This window comes from Bos mutus, chromosome X (genome assembly GCF_027580195.1).
Source record: "Bos mutus isolate GX-2022 chromosome X, NWIPB_WYAK_1.1, whole genome shotgun sequence".
Taxonomy (NCBI): Eukaryota; Metazoa; Chordata; class Mammalia; order Artiodactyla; family Bovidae; genus Bos; species Bos mutus.
In genome coordinates this window covers 1542403-1555462 of record NC_091646.1, presented here as the reverse complement: position 1 = coordinate 1555462, position 13060 = coordinate 1542403, and positions in this window count along the sequence as shown.

Sequence of the window (13060 nt, the reverse complement as noted above, 5' to 3'; positions counted from 1 at the left end):
AGGGAAGGATGTGACATGTTGAAAGGGATGTTTGCAAAGGTGGAGTCCGTCTGCTGCTGTCTGCTCTGTGCAGGCTGGGGTGGGGGTTGGGAGGAGGCAGAGATGGCAGGCCAGCTGCAGGGACCCAAGGAAGAGACAGATGGCAAGAGCTCAAGCTGAGGCAGTGGGGATGGAGAAGGCGGGCGATGCCCAGTCCCAGTGAGAGGGGTACGTATTGTGCATCTAGACAAAATTCAATGAAGGCAGGGACAGTGTTCACTTTGCTCAGCATGGTATCCCCAGGATCTAGCATAGTGCTTGGCACAGAGTAGGGGATCAGCAAGTATTGAATAAATGAATGAATGTGTTTCTGCATGCCTCCATGCAGACAGATACTGAATAAGCATAAGAATGGCTGCTCCGCCAACAACAAGCAATAGTACAAGTAAAACAAAATAGATGATCATCGTCCCAAAATCTCACTGCTTTCACTAACTTTCTTTCACTGTTCCTGGACCTACACTGACAGTCTGATATAGGAAGGTGAACCAGGAAAGCCAGACAGGCTGAGAAAGACGCCACTTAAAGCAGAACACGTATTGACATTAATGTTCTGTAGGAATCATACCAAATACACATTCCCCAGACAGTTCACGTAATATAGGGACATCACAGAGAAGGTAAATTATGGATGAGAGGAGATTTTTTCAATGGGGGCATTTACCTTACAAAAGAATTAACTGAAAATCCACTTAAAGAAGCAAACTGCCTTGTTATTATACTTAAGACCAGGATTTGACTTACTAAAATTGGATTTCCATCCAAGACAATGTAGAATAGTGATGAAAAGCCCTGATTTGGTAGTCTGGAGACCTAACCCTTGGTCTAGGCGAGTAGCAGAACAAGGTAGTTTATAAAACAGCCCTAGGAAACAGCCTGGGTTTATGTCCTGGCTGCACCCTGGGCAAATGGCTTAGCCTTTCTGAGCTTCAGTTTCCTGTGATAAGAAAATATCTGATTCGGCCTTATAAGGTTACTGTGAGGATTAAGTGAGGTCATGTGTATAAGGTGTGTGGCAGTACCTGTAGGGTCTCGGTGAGGATTGCCTTTGACATTGAATCTTAGCTATGTGACGTTGGGCAAGTCATTTCCTCTCTCTGGGTTTTGGTCTCCCTTTTTATGAGCCTGAGGTTTCTTTCATCCCTACTTTAGGAATGTGGTCCCTACCTACATCCCTACTACAAATTCATCACCGAACACACATAAGGGTGTCTCCACCCTCTAGGGTCCCCAGTTGATAATTCTGCCCTTAGAAAGACCAGTGGGACTCCAAGAAAAGTGAGAAGGCCCAAATGGACACAAGACTAGGATAGATGCATTTCTTTAATATACTTTGAGAACATCCCAACTTACTCACTTAAGTTCCACCCCTAAATTCAAGTTTTTCAGCCCCTTGAAAGCTGCTCTACTTCATGAATCATCTTCATTCCAGAGCCTAAGGGAGAGTGATCCCAAGAGCATGTCTCTTCTCTGAACAGCTTCCCCAGCCCAGTTTGAAATCAGGATCCCGAGTACTCTTTCAGGTTTCTCTTCCTCACCCCAACTCCAACCCAGGGAACTGTGATACAATCAACCTCTGCTGCCCTCTGCTGTCTAGCCCCAGGCATGCAGGCTCCACTTGGGCAGGTTCAGTCTCTCCAGCCCCTAGCTGCCACCCTGAGCTCAGGAGCACAATGCTAATGTCTTCTGCAACATTTGCCCTCAACCCTAATCAATACAAACACGCATTTAGTCTTTCCTATTCGGACCCGACAACGTTCCCAAGCCACAGCTGTCATGGTCCACAAGTTTGGAGCTGCTGTCATCAGCAAAGAAAGCGAGCTGATCTACGCCTCCTTCTTGAAGGTTCCACAGCCATTTATTGATCCTGAGCCTTTGCTGTGTGCAGGGCACTGTACTAAATGTTGCATATGCATTATCTTAATGAATCCTGGCCACAACCTTGTAAACAGGTAAAATTATGATCTCCTCACATGCCGTAACTAAAGATCCCACATGCTGCAACCAAGATCAAAGCTCCTACATGCCGCAACTAAGACCTGGCACAACCAAATAAATAAATAATTTTTAAAAATAATTGTTATCTCCATTTTACAGAAGAAAGTGAGACTCAGAGAAGTGAATGTCTTGCCTAAGGTCACAGAGCCAGGGAATGGCAGAGATGGAGCAATTGCCACCAATCCTAACTGGTTTGCCTGCCTCTACTGTCTTCTCCTCAAACTGGCCTCCATACCCATGGTCGGTGGGTAAGACTTTGGAGCTGCTCTAGCAGCTCACTTTCTTGGCTGAAGGAAACAGCTCCAAGCTCATGGACCACAGTAGCTGGGGCTTGGGTATGTCCGTTCAGATTATGGAAGATTGTATGTGCGTCTGTGCTGATCAGCGGAGACTGCAGATGCTTCAGAAGACAACCACAAAGATCTTCAAAAGTATTAAGAGGTGGAATTGACAAAATATGGTTCCTGACTGACTCTGAGGGCAGAGGGGAGGGAAGGGTCTGAAGTGGTTGTCAATGTTCTGGCTGTGGCAACTGGGTGGCTAGGTATGCCAGTCACAGAGTTGGGAACTTGGAGATGTTGGATGAAAAACCTGTTGGGGTACAGGAGAAATGAAGAGATCCATTTTGGAAATGGTGAGCGTGAGAGATCCAAGGGGAAATGGTCCAGGGGCAATTGGTTTTATGAGTCTTGAGCTCAGAAAAGAGGTGTGGACTGGCATCCCCTTGGTAGATCAGTGAGATTGTCCAGGGAGAGTGAGATACAAGAGAAAAGAAGATGGCTGAGGGCAAGGCATCAAAATTTAAGGTGGAGAATATAAAGCAGTGTAGGCACTGCTTTATAGGACTAAGGACTAAGAACTAACCATGGAAAACCAGGAAAAATGGTCAAGGACATCAAAGAAAGGGAACGTTTAAAGGAGGAGACATTTCTACTAGATCAACTACCACAGAGAGGTCAGCGCCCTTAAAATGGTCTTTTAAATTTTGTCATTAGAAGGCTATTCTGGTTATTGCTGTTTTTTTTTTTTTTTTTTAAGAAAGTCACTCTAAAACTTAATGGCTTAAAACAACAAAAATCACTGTATTATCTATCCTACTCGCTTTTGTAGTTTGCACACATTGGGAATTTGGGGCACTGAGCAGTCAGGCTCAGGGTCTCTCACACAATCGCAGTTAAAATGACTGGAGCTAGAACACTGGGTAACAGAGGCGGTGGAGCAGCTGAGGCCTAGCCGGGCAGCTCTCTTTCTCCATGTGGTCTCAAGGCCCCTCCAAACCACGTGTCTGCATGGGCTACCTTGAGCTTTCTCACAGTGTGGAGGTCTCAGGCTATATATAGGTGGGCTGCTGACCTGGCAGCTGAAGGCTTCCAAAGTGAGGCTTCTGCATTTGTATATGCCAGAAACAAACAATCCAAGAAGAACTTAAGAAAATAATTCCAATTATAATAGCATGCAAAAAGATAAAATATATATCAGTAAATATAGCCAATGAAGTGAAAGACATGTATACTGAAAAGTACAAAACATTGCTTACCAGAATTAAAGAACACCTAAATACATGGAATGGTATTCTGTGTTCCCGGATTAGAAGACTTAATACTGTTAAATGGCAATACTGCCCAAAGTGATCAACACGATTCCTGTCAAAATTCCAGTGGCCTTTTCATAAATAGAGACACATAGAGAACAAACATATGAACACCAAGAGGGAAAGACGGGGTGGGATGAACTGGGAGGTTGGGATTGACATATACACACTTCTTTTTGTTGCTCAGTCGCCCAGTTGTGTCTGACTCTTCGTGACCTACTACATATAAAACCTACTGTACAGCACAGGAACTCTACTCAAAGCTCTGTGGAGACCGAAACAGGAAGGAAATCACAAAAAAAGGGGATATATGTATATGTATAGCTGATTCACTTTGCTGTACAGAAGAAACCAACACAACATTGTAAAGCAACTATATTCTAATAAAAATGAATTTTAAAAAGTTCTAATGGCCTATTTTGCAGAACTGGGAAAGCTGAGCCTCGAATTCCTGTAGAATCATAAGGGGCCTTGAGAGCTAAAACAAACTTGAGAAAGAATAAAGTTGAAATACTCACATTTCCCATTTTCTAAACTTACTAGAAAGCTAGAGGAACTAAGCAGTGTGATACTGGCATAAATACACACATACAAGCCAATAAAATAAATTGAGAGTCCAGAAATAAACACATATCTATGACCAATACATTTTCAATAAGGATACCAAGGCTATTACATAAAAATTAACTCAAAATGAATCAATGACATAAATATAAAAGAAATAATTATAAAACCCTTAGAACAAAACATAGAGGTAAATCTTCATGACCTCCCAGATTTGACAATGGATTTTTAGCTGTGACACCAAAAGCACAAGCAACAGAAGAAAAAATAGATTAACTGAATTTCATCACAATGTAAAACTTTTGTTTATCAAAGGGCATATCAAGAAAGTGAAAAGGTAACCTACAGAATGGGAGAAGATATTTGCAAACCACGAATCTGATAAGGGTTTAGTGTCCAGAATATATAAAAACTCTTACAAGTCAACAAACCAATTTTGAAATGAATAAGATACTTGAATAGGCATTTCTACAAGAAGATATACAAATAGCCAAAAGACACTTGAAGACATGCTCAGCATTATCAGTCATTAGGAAAATGTGAATCAGAACCATGAGCTACCACTTCACACTCCCATCAGCATGTCTCTAATTTTAAAAATGGAAAATAACAAGTGCTGACAAGGCTGTGGAGAAACTGAAACTCTCATGCATTGCTAGTAGGAAGGTAAAAAGGTGTGAAAAATACTTTGGTGATTCCTTGAAAAGTTAAACATAATTACCATATGACACAGCAATTCAAATCACTCCTAGGCATAGGCGCAGAAGAATTAAAAACAGGTGTTAAACAAAAACTTGTACATGAGTTTTCCTGGCAGAACTCTTCACAATGGCCAAAAGGTGGAAATAACCCAAATTTGGATTGGATCTATGGATGAATGGATGAGCAAAGTGTGATATATCTATACAATGAAATATTACTCAACCACAAAAAGAATGAAGTACTGATACAAGCTATTGATCCAACTTGCATGAACCTGGAAGACATTATGCTAAGTGAACGAAGCCAGACACAAAAGATCACATAATGTATGATTCCATTTATTTGAAATTTCCAGAATAGGTAAATCTACAGAGAGAGAAAGTAGGTTAGTGGTTGTCAAGCATGGGAAGATGAGAGGGAAGAATGGGTGTAACTGTTTAAAGGGTGTGGGGTTTCATCTTGGAGTGGTGGAAATGTTTTGAACTAGATAAAGGTGGTGGTTGCACAACCCTGTAAATGTACTAAATGTCACTGAATTGCTCACTTTAAAATGATTAATTATATATTATGTGAATTTCACCTCCATTAAAAAAATGTTCTAGCAAACAGGGCATGAGCCATAGAGCCTTTTCTGACCTCTCCTCAGAAGCCACATGGTGTCACTTTCATCACATGCTATTGGCCAAAATTGTCACAAAAACCTGTTCAGCTTCAAAGGGAGTAGACACAGTCCCCCAGTCTCCGTGGGGGAACACCCAAATCTCCAAAGCTCAGGGCTGACTCTAACAAGAGCAGCTGGAGTGGAGTGGTAGGGGCTAAAATCGGGCCACAGTGGAGGAGGATCAGGATTGAAAACATAACCAAAGGGCATAAAATACCTGAATCAATAAAAAGACATGAAATGTTCCAGAATAAAAAGAAGTCATCTTAGAAAGACAGATACTTCCCCCAGATTAACCCATACATTTAAGGCAATCTCAACTTGAATCATGACATAGATTTTTAAGGGACTTGAGGAGCTGATCTTGAGATCATGTAGAGCAGAAAATATGTCATTATGACAAAAGTATTTGAAAAGGGCTGGGAGGGGGAAGGCTTGCAATACCGGCTCTCAAAACGCAACACAGATTCTACTAATTAAAAGAGTGTGCGACTTCCCTGGTGGTCCAGTGGTTAAGAATCCGCCTGCCAAGGCAGGAGACATGGGTTCCATCTCTGGTCTGGGAAAATGCCACGTGTCAACGGGCAACTAAGCCCATGTGCCACAACTACTGAGTCCTTGAACTCGAGCCTGTGCTCCGCCACAAGAGAAGTCACCCCAATGGGAAGCTCATGCACCACAGTGATGAGTAGCCCCTGCTAGGCTCAACTAGGGAAATCTCACATGCAGCAACAAAGACCCAAGGCAGCCAAAAATAAATTTAAAAAAATTTTTTTAAAGAGTGTAATGGCACAGTAACAAACAGATCAATGGAAGAAAACAGTCTAGTTCAGTCTCAGGTATGTATGAGAATACAATACACACTAAAAAGGCATTGCACATCAGTGAGGAAAGGTAAACTAGTCAATGGGCTTCCCTGGTGGCTCAGATGACAAAGAATCTGCCTGCCATTCAGGAGACCCAGGTTCGATCCCTGGGTCAGGAAGATCCCCTGGAGGAAGGCATGGCAACCCACTCCAGTATTCTTGCCTGGAGAATCCCATGGACAGAGGAACATGTCAGGCTACAGTCCGTGGGGTCACAAAGAGTCAGACATGACTGAAGTGACTGAGCACGCACACACGTATAGTCAATAAATGGTGTTGCGACAACTGGTTCTCAAACTGGGGGGAGGGGAAAGCCACAGTACTATTGGATTTGTACCTCTTACCATCAGGTCAGTTCAGTTCAGTCGCTCAGTCGTGTCCGACTCTTTGCGATCCCATGAATCGCAGCACGCCAGGCCTCCCTGTCCATCACCAACTCCCGGAGTTCACTCAAACTCACGTCCATCAAATCGGTGATGCCATCCAGCCATCTCATTCTCTGTCGTCCCCTTTTCCTCCTGCCCCCAATCCCTCCACCAAACATAAATTCCAGATGAAATAATGAGCTATAAGCACACATGCACTCATAAAAAATAATCTAAAACTCTGAAGAAAATATGAGATAACATTTCATTTTCAAGTAAGTCACAAATTCTAGAAATTATAAAATAATCTCTTGATAGATTATCTGACTACATAAAAAATTTAAGTCTTTTAAATCAAAAACAGACAAAGCTAAAAGGAAGAAAATATTTGTGGTTTATAAATATTTGTCATATGTCAAACAGATAATGGAAAAATATTCAAAGTATATAAAGATCTCTTTTTTAGCCATGCCATGCAGCATGTGAGATCTTAGTTCCCTCACCAGACACTGAATCCATGCCCCCTGCAGTGGAAGCTTGGAGTCTTAACCACTGAACCACCAGGTAAGTCCCAAAGATTTATGTTTCTAATCAATAAGAAAAAGACAAACCACCCAATAGGAAAATGAGCCAAGGCTTTCCTTGGTACTCAGAATGAAAAAAGTAAAGGGCAAATAAAAGCATATAAAACATATAAAAATATAATTAACCTTTACTAGCAATCAGGTAAGCGTAAATAAAAGAATGTGAGGCTAATTTTCACCCATCAAACTGACAAAATTCTAAAACATTGATGAGGGACTTCCCTGGCAGTGTAACTGCAAAGGTTAATTTTGAATTCACACTGGATCTGCTTCTGTGACTGTAAGTAACCCTTATTTTGCCGCTTTTGTTATTATAGGCATACATAATGACCTGCCTCAGGGAGATAACCTAAACCCACCCACCTGTGAAGGGCTGTGACATTCTTTCATTCTTTGTGTGGCAAATGGCACTGTGCCCCTCATCTGCTGTTTACTGGCATGGCTCAGAAATTCACATTTGGGGAGGCCTGAATCACAGATAGATGTGGCATCTTTGTTGATATGATAGGAGATACTCCGTTTCACACTACCCATGAAGTGGCTGTAAGGAAGTGAAAGTAACACATCCTCCTGCCTGAGGCTTGCCATTCTAGGAGATTTTATTTGAAGGATATCTCCTAGAGGATTGAATGGTCTTTTTACTTTGTTTCCTCACCTCCCTCCATCTCTGATTCATAAAAGAACTTGGCATCCAGGCCCCAACAAGATGGTTCTTTTGAGACGCTGGCTTTCCAAATAAAGTTGTATTCCTTGCCTCAACCCCTGGTCTCTCAGATTTATTGGCTTATCCTGCAGTGAGCAGAGAGCTTGGACTCTGGTAACAGCAGCCCAGTGGTTAAGACTTCACTTTCCAATGCAGGGGGTGTGGGTTTGATCCCTGGTTGGGAAGCTAAGATCCTGCATTACTTGGTGCCAAAATATAAAACAAAATATAAAATATAAACAAAAATATAAACAAAATATAAAACAGAAGCAATATTGTAACAAATTCAAAAAAGTCTTTAAAAATGGCTCACATCAAAATAAAAAATAAAACATTGGTGAGATCCAGTGTTGATGAGATTGTAGAAACAGTTATTTTCATACCCTGTTGGTAGGAGTGTGAACTGGTACAGCTGTTCTTGGAAGGCAATTTGGCAGAATCTATTAAAGTGAAAAATGTACACTTTTCTACTTCTAGATATGGGAACAAGAAAGGGAGCTAAGGCAGGACAAGTAAAAGGATTGCCAGGAAGCATTGAGACCTGCTGAGGTTGGACACCATGCATTTGGAGTGGCTCCAACCAATAGAGTTGTGATATTTTCTCCTGTGGAGAAGACACATGGTTCAAAAGCCCTGGGGTTCACTCAGTCATTAAACAAATATCTGAGTGCTTACTAAGTGCTAGGCAGTGTTCTGGGCTCTGGGATACAGCAGTGAACAAAATAAGCAGGGTCCCTGCTCTCGTGGAGCTTGCATACTAGTAAGAGAGATGGACAACAATAAACAGATACAAAATATAATGTCAGGGAAACCCTCTGAAGATAAAGCAGAATAAGGGGATACAGAATGACAGAGGTACTGTTTAGATAATGAGATTAAGGAAAGCCTCTTTGCAGAGGTGACATGTGAATGGAAGTCTGAATGAAGTAGAGTGAGCCATGTTGATATTTGAAAAAAGAGCATGCCTATTAGTGGAACAGTGTATGCAAAGGCCCTGCAATAGAAGCACACTTTGCTTGAGCGTGGAGACTGGCAGGATGGATGTGGTGGAAGGAGGAAGGGACAGGAGAGTTAAATGTGCCGGGAAAAAGGCTGCAGTGATGGGTTCCATCATTTGAACCTAAGGAGGGAAGAGAGACCAGGGGATGCTGATAAATGGAGAGGAAGAGCATAAGGAAGTTTGGTGACAGGAAGTTTTGGTGACATTGAAAAGCAGGTGTAATAGAAGTGAGGGAAGGAGGACTCTTGCCAGAAGGGTAAGAGGATGTGGTCAGAAAATGGGAGGCCAGAGTTCATATCAGAGGATGGTGATCCCAAGAAATGATGAGGCCAGAGAATGCTGCCTTGGGGGGGCGGGGCGGGGTGTTGAAGAGGAGTGGAGGAGAAAGGGCTCTGAACTTGAAAAACTAGGACATGAAGTGGATCATGGACCGGAACCTTGATGTTACCCATAGTAAAGGCAGACATGTGGGGGAAAGGCAGCCAGGAGCTGGTTGCCATGGTCATCTCCACGGCTGGGGAGGTGCTAGGAAGCAGGCGGCAGGAACCATGACAATGGCAGCAAGAAGACCAGTGGGAGATTCGACCTAGCCAGGGGGTTAAGGAAAGCTTCCCAGATGAAGGGACATGAGACGAGACCTGAAGGAGAAGCAATTCACAGGGCAAGAGAGGCAGGAAGAGCATTGAAGGCAGAGCAAAGGTCCTGTGGCAGAGAGAGCACTGTGAGTAAGAGGCACTACTGGAAGGGCAGTGTGACTGGAGAGGACAGAGGCAGAGGACAGACAAGTAAAGGGCTCGGGCTGGTTGGGAGAGTGCCCAAGGACCACGAAAAGGATCCTAAAGTGGAATTGACAAGAACCTTGGTGAGCCGGGGTGAGTTCAATTCACCAGGCTCGTTTTGAGCCCACTCTTTGCTGGGCTCTGTCTTGGATGCCTTGGTGCATACAGTGGTTTATAAAAGCAGGTTCTTGCCCTCAGGGATGGTGACCTAGGAAGAGAGAGTCAAGAAAGCAAAGGGTCAATGAAAGCTTTTAATATAGAAGCTCAAATGAAATGCTTTGGGAGCCTCCACAGTGGAGGGATGAATTTGAGATAGGGGTCAGGACTGCTGGACAAGGTGACCTTTGAACTAGACTCTGATGGTTGGAGAGAATGTGGGAAAAAAGAGATGGATGATGGGACATATCAGGGAGGAAGGCCTTGACTGCTCAGCTGGAGAGATTGACTTCTATCCTGAGGACAGTGGGAGCCATAGAGGAATTTCAGATGGGGGTGACAGTAAGGTCTAATGGAGGGAGCAGGGGCTTTGAAGCCCCCAAATCCAGATTTGAGTCCCAGTTCTGCCACTGATCAGCTTGGACCTGGGCCACACCACTACTTTTCTCCAGCCTGCCTCCTTTTCTGCAGGTGAGGACCACCCTGTTTCGCAAGATGGTGGACTACCATGATGGAAGAGTGGAAAGGGGCTTGGGAAGCAGCAGACATGGGCTCCACCCACATGGCAAGGGGGGCTGGTCTCTCGCCTCAGAGGTCACATCAGAAGTTAGATCCAAAGTCCCCTCCCACCTGCAGAACCGCAGGACCACAGGTCCCCTTTCAGGCTTCATCCTCAGTATCTTGGGACATCCCCAGCATGCTGTTTCACAATGCTCCAAGTGCGCACCCTTTGGGTCTCTGACTTTCCAGCTGCCACAGGCTGCTCCAGGCCATGGTGCCACCTGCCTGTGCTCTCTCAGGCTGTTGTTTATGTCAGCACCACCAATCTGGCCCTGACCCCCATGACCACTGCCTGCGGTGCTGTTTCCACGCCTCTCCTGCCAATGCTCACCTCACTGGTACTGCGCGAGGCGGCCAGGATGCTCTCTGCAGCTCTGTCCTGCTGGCTCTCCCTTTGCTCTTGGGCCATCCTTGGATTCCACTCTTCCAGACAGTCCCACAGCAGGACTGCTTGTCACCCTGGTGCTAGACCTCCTGGCATGCTAGTCACTTTACGTGCATTTTTCTCAGTCACACACATGAGATGGGCTGTGGTAGTGATCGAGACAGTGACTCAGGACATCTATTTTCACCCAGTGGGAGAAGATGCAATTTATGAAGGTACGTTCTGATGAAGTCAGGCCATCCTGGGTGCCCAGATCAGGCAGATCCAGGTCAAAAGGCAGAGTGGCTATCCCAACCCTTTTTTGGGATCAGGGTGCCAAAAAAGAGATACGGACAGGAAGGACCCTGAAGAACACCTTCTCCCATTTCAGAATTTGGCCTTTCAGCTGGACTCTGAGGACTTGGCTGCCTGCACTGTCACGGCCAGACTCCAGTGAGCAATGGATCATCCGAACAACACTGATACAAAGACTCTTGGCCATTCACCCTCTCCACCCTGAGTTACTCTTTTCCACATCAGGCCTATTGCCAATGTGGGTTCACATCCCCATTGCTTTTGAGATAAGGGAGGAGCTGAGGGTGAAGGGAGATGAGGTCATCTTTACCACCAGGGCCAAGACAGGGACAGTGGGGACAAAATCAGAGGGCTGAGTCCTGTGTGCAGCCTTGGGACCATCCCAGGGCAGAGTCCAGAAGATGGGGGAGGGATGTCTGCTCAGGTTATTTTTTCCAGCTGATCTTGGCTAAAACATTAACTGCCATTTCAGCAGTACTAGATGCCAAGGGCAGAAAGCACCAGGTACAGATGAGAATGGTTTGAGTTCTAGTTATACGTTTGATTTAACAAACACTTAGACAGCATTTACTCCTTGTGGCAATGCACATTCTGAGAGCTTCACAATCATGAATGCATTTTGTCCTCATCATATCCCTAGGAAGATACTACAACTATTACCCATTTCACAGGTGATGAAACTGTGGGCTCAGAGAAGTGGCATCATTTGCCCAAGACCATGAGGCTAGTGGTAAAGCCTTCCCTGGTGGCTCAGCGGTAAAGAATCCACTTGCGATGCAAGAGACAGGGGTTTGATCCCTGGGTTGAGAAGATCACCTAGAGAAGGAAATGGCAACCCACTCCAGTATTCTTGCCTGGGAAATCCCAAGGACAGAGGAGCCTGGTGGGCTATAGTCCTCGGGGTCACAAGAGTCAGACATGACTTAGTGACTAAAGCACTACGAGGCTAGTGGGTGACAGAGTTGGGATGGTAGCCCTGGCAGTCTGGCTCCTAGGCCATTGGTCCAGGCAGGGCTGCTTGTCCTAGAAGACTGTCTTCAGGGCCCCTCCCCTGGGTGACCCATGAAGTCTACCTGCTTGCAGTTGAGGATGGCAAATACAGTGCACAGGAGAGGGAAAGGCCTTTGAGGGGGCATTTCCCCAGTCCTCTGGTCTTGGGCATAACCTCAGCTCCAGTCCTGGTCTGTCCTCTGAGGCCCTGGGCTCTGCCTCTACTTTTATTCCTGGAGGTGGAGTTTCCTGAACCCCCTCACTCATTTAGACTCCCTTCCTTCGATAGGTCCCAAACTCTTCTTTCTGGGTGTTCCCTCTTCAATGTCATCCCCTGATCCCCCCAAACAGGACTCCGTTCCCTCGGGTGCAAATGGGACTAGCAGCTGAATGGACTCCACCATCCCGGTCATCCCAAGAGAAGGGAACCTTCCCCTCAGCCAGCGGCTACTGCAGCTGAATGGACTCCACCATCCCGGTCATCACAAGAGAAGGGAATCTTCCCCTCAGCCAGCGGCTACTGCCACTTTTGCAGAAGGGGCTTTCCTGAGGTGATTCAGCCCTCAGTTCAGGAAAGTCAGTCTCTGGCCGTAACTAACTTCCCTGAGGGTGCTGTGGTGCTTCACAAGCACTGGCGAGAGAGGACACTGGCTTTTTCTAAGTCAGGCCAACTCAGAAGAGGCGGAAGGATAAACATCCATCTCCATCTCGAAGCAAAAGTGGGGCCGTAGCCAGAGCCTGGGTGGGGGAGCTAATGGGAAACAGCTTGCAGGAGGGAGGGGGACAGAATTCGGGAATGGCCGAGGCTGGCTGCTGAAGAGG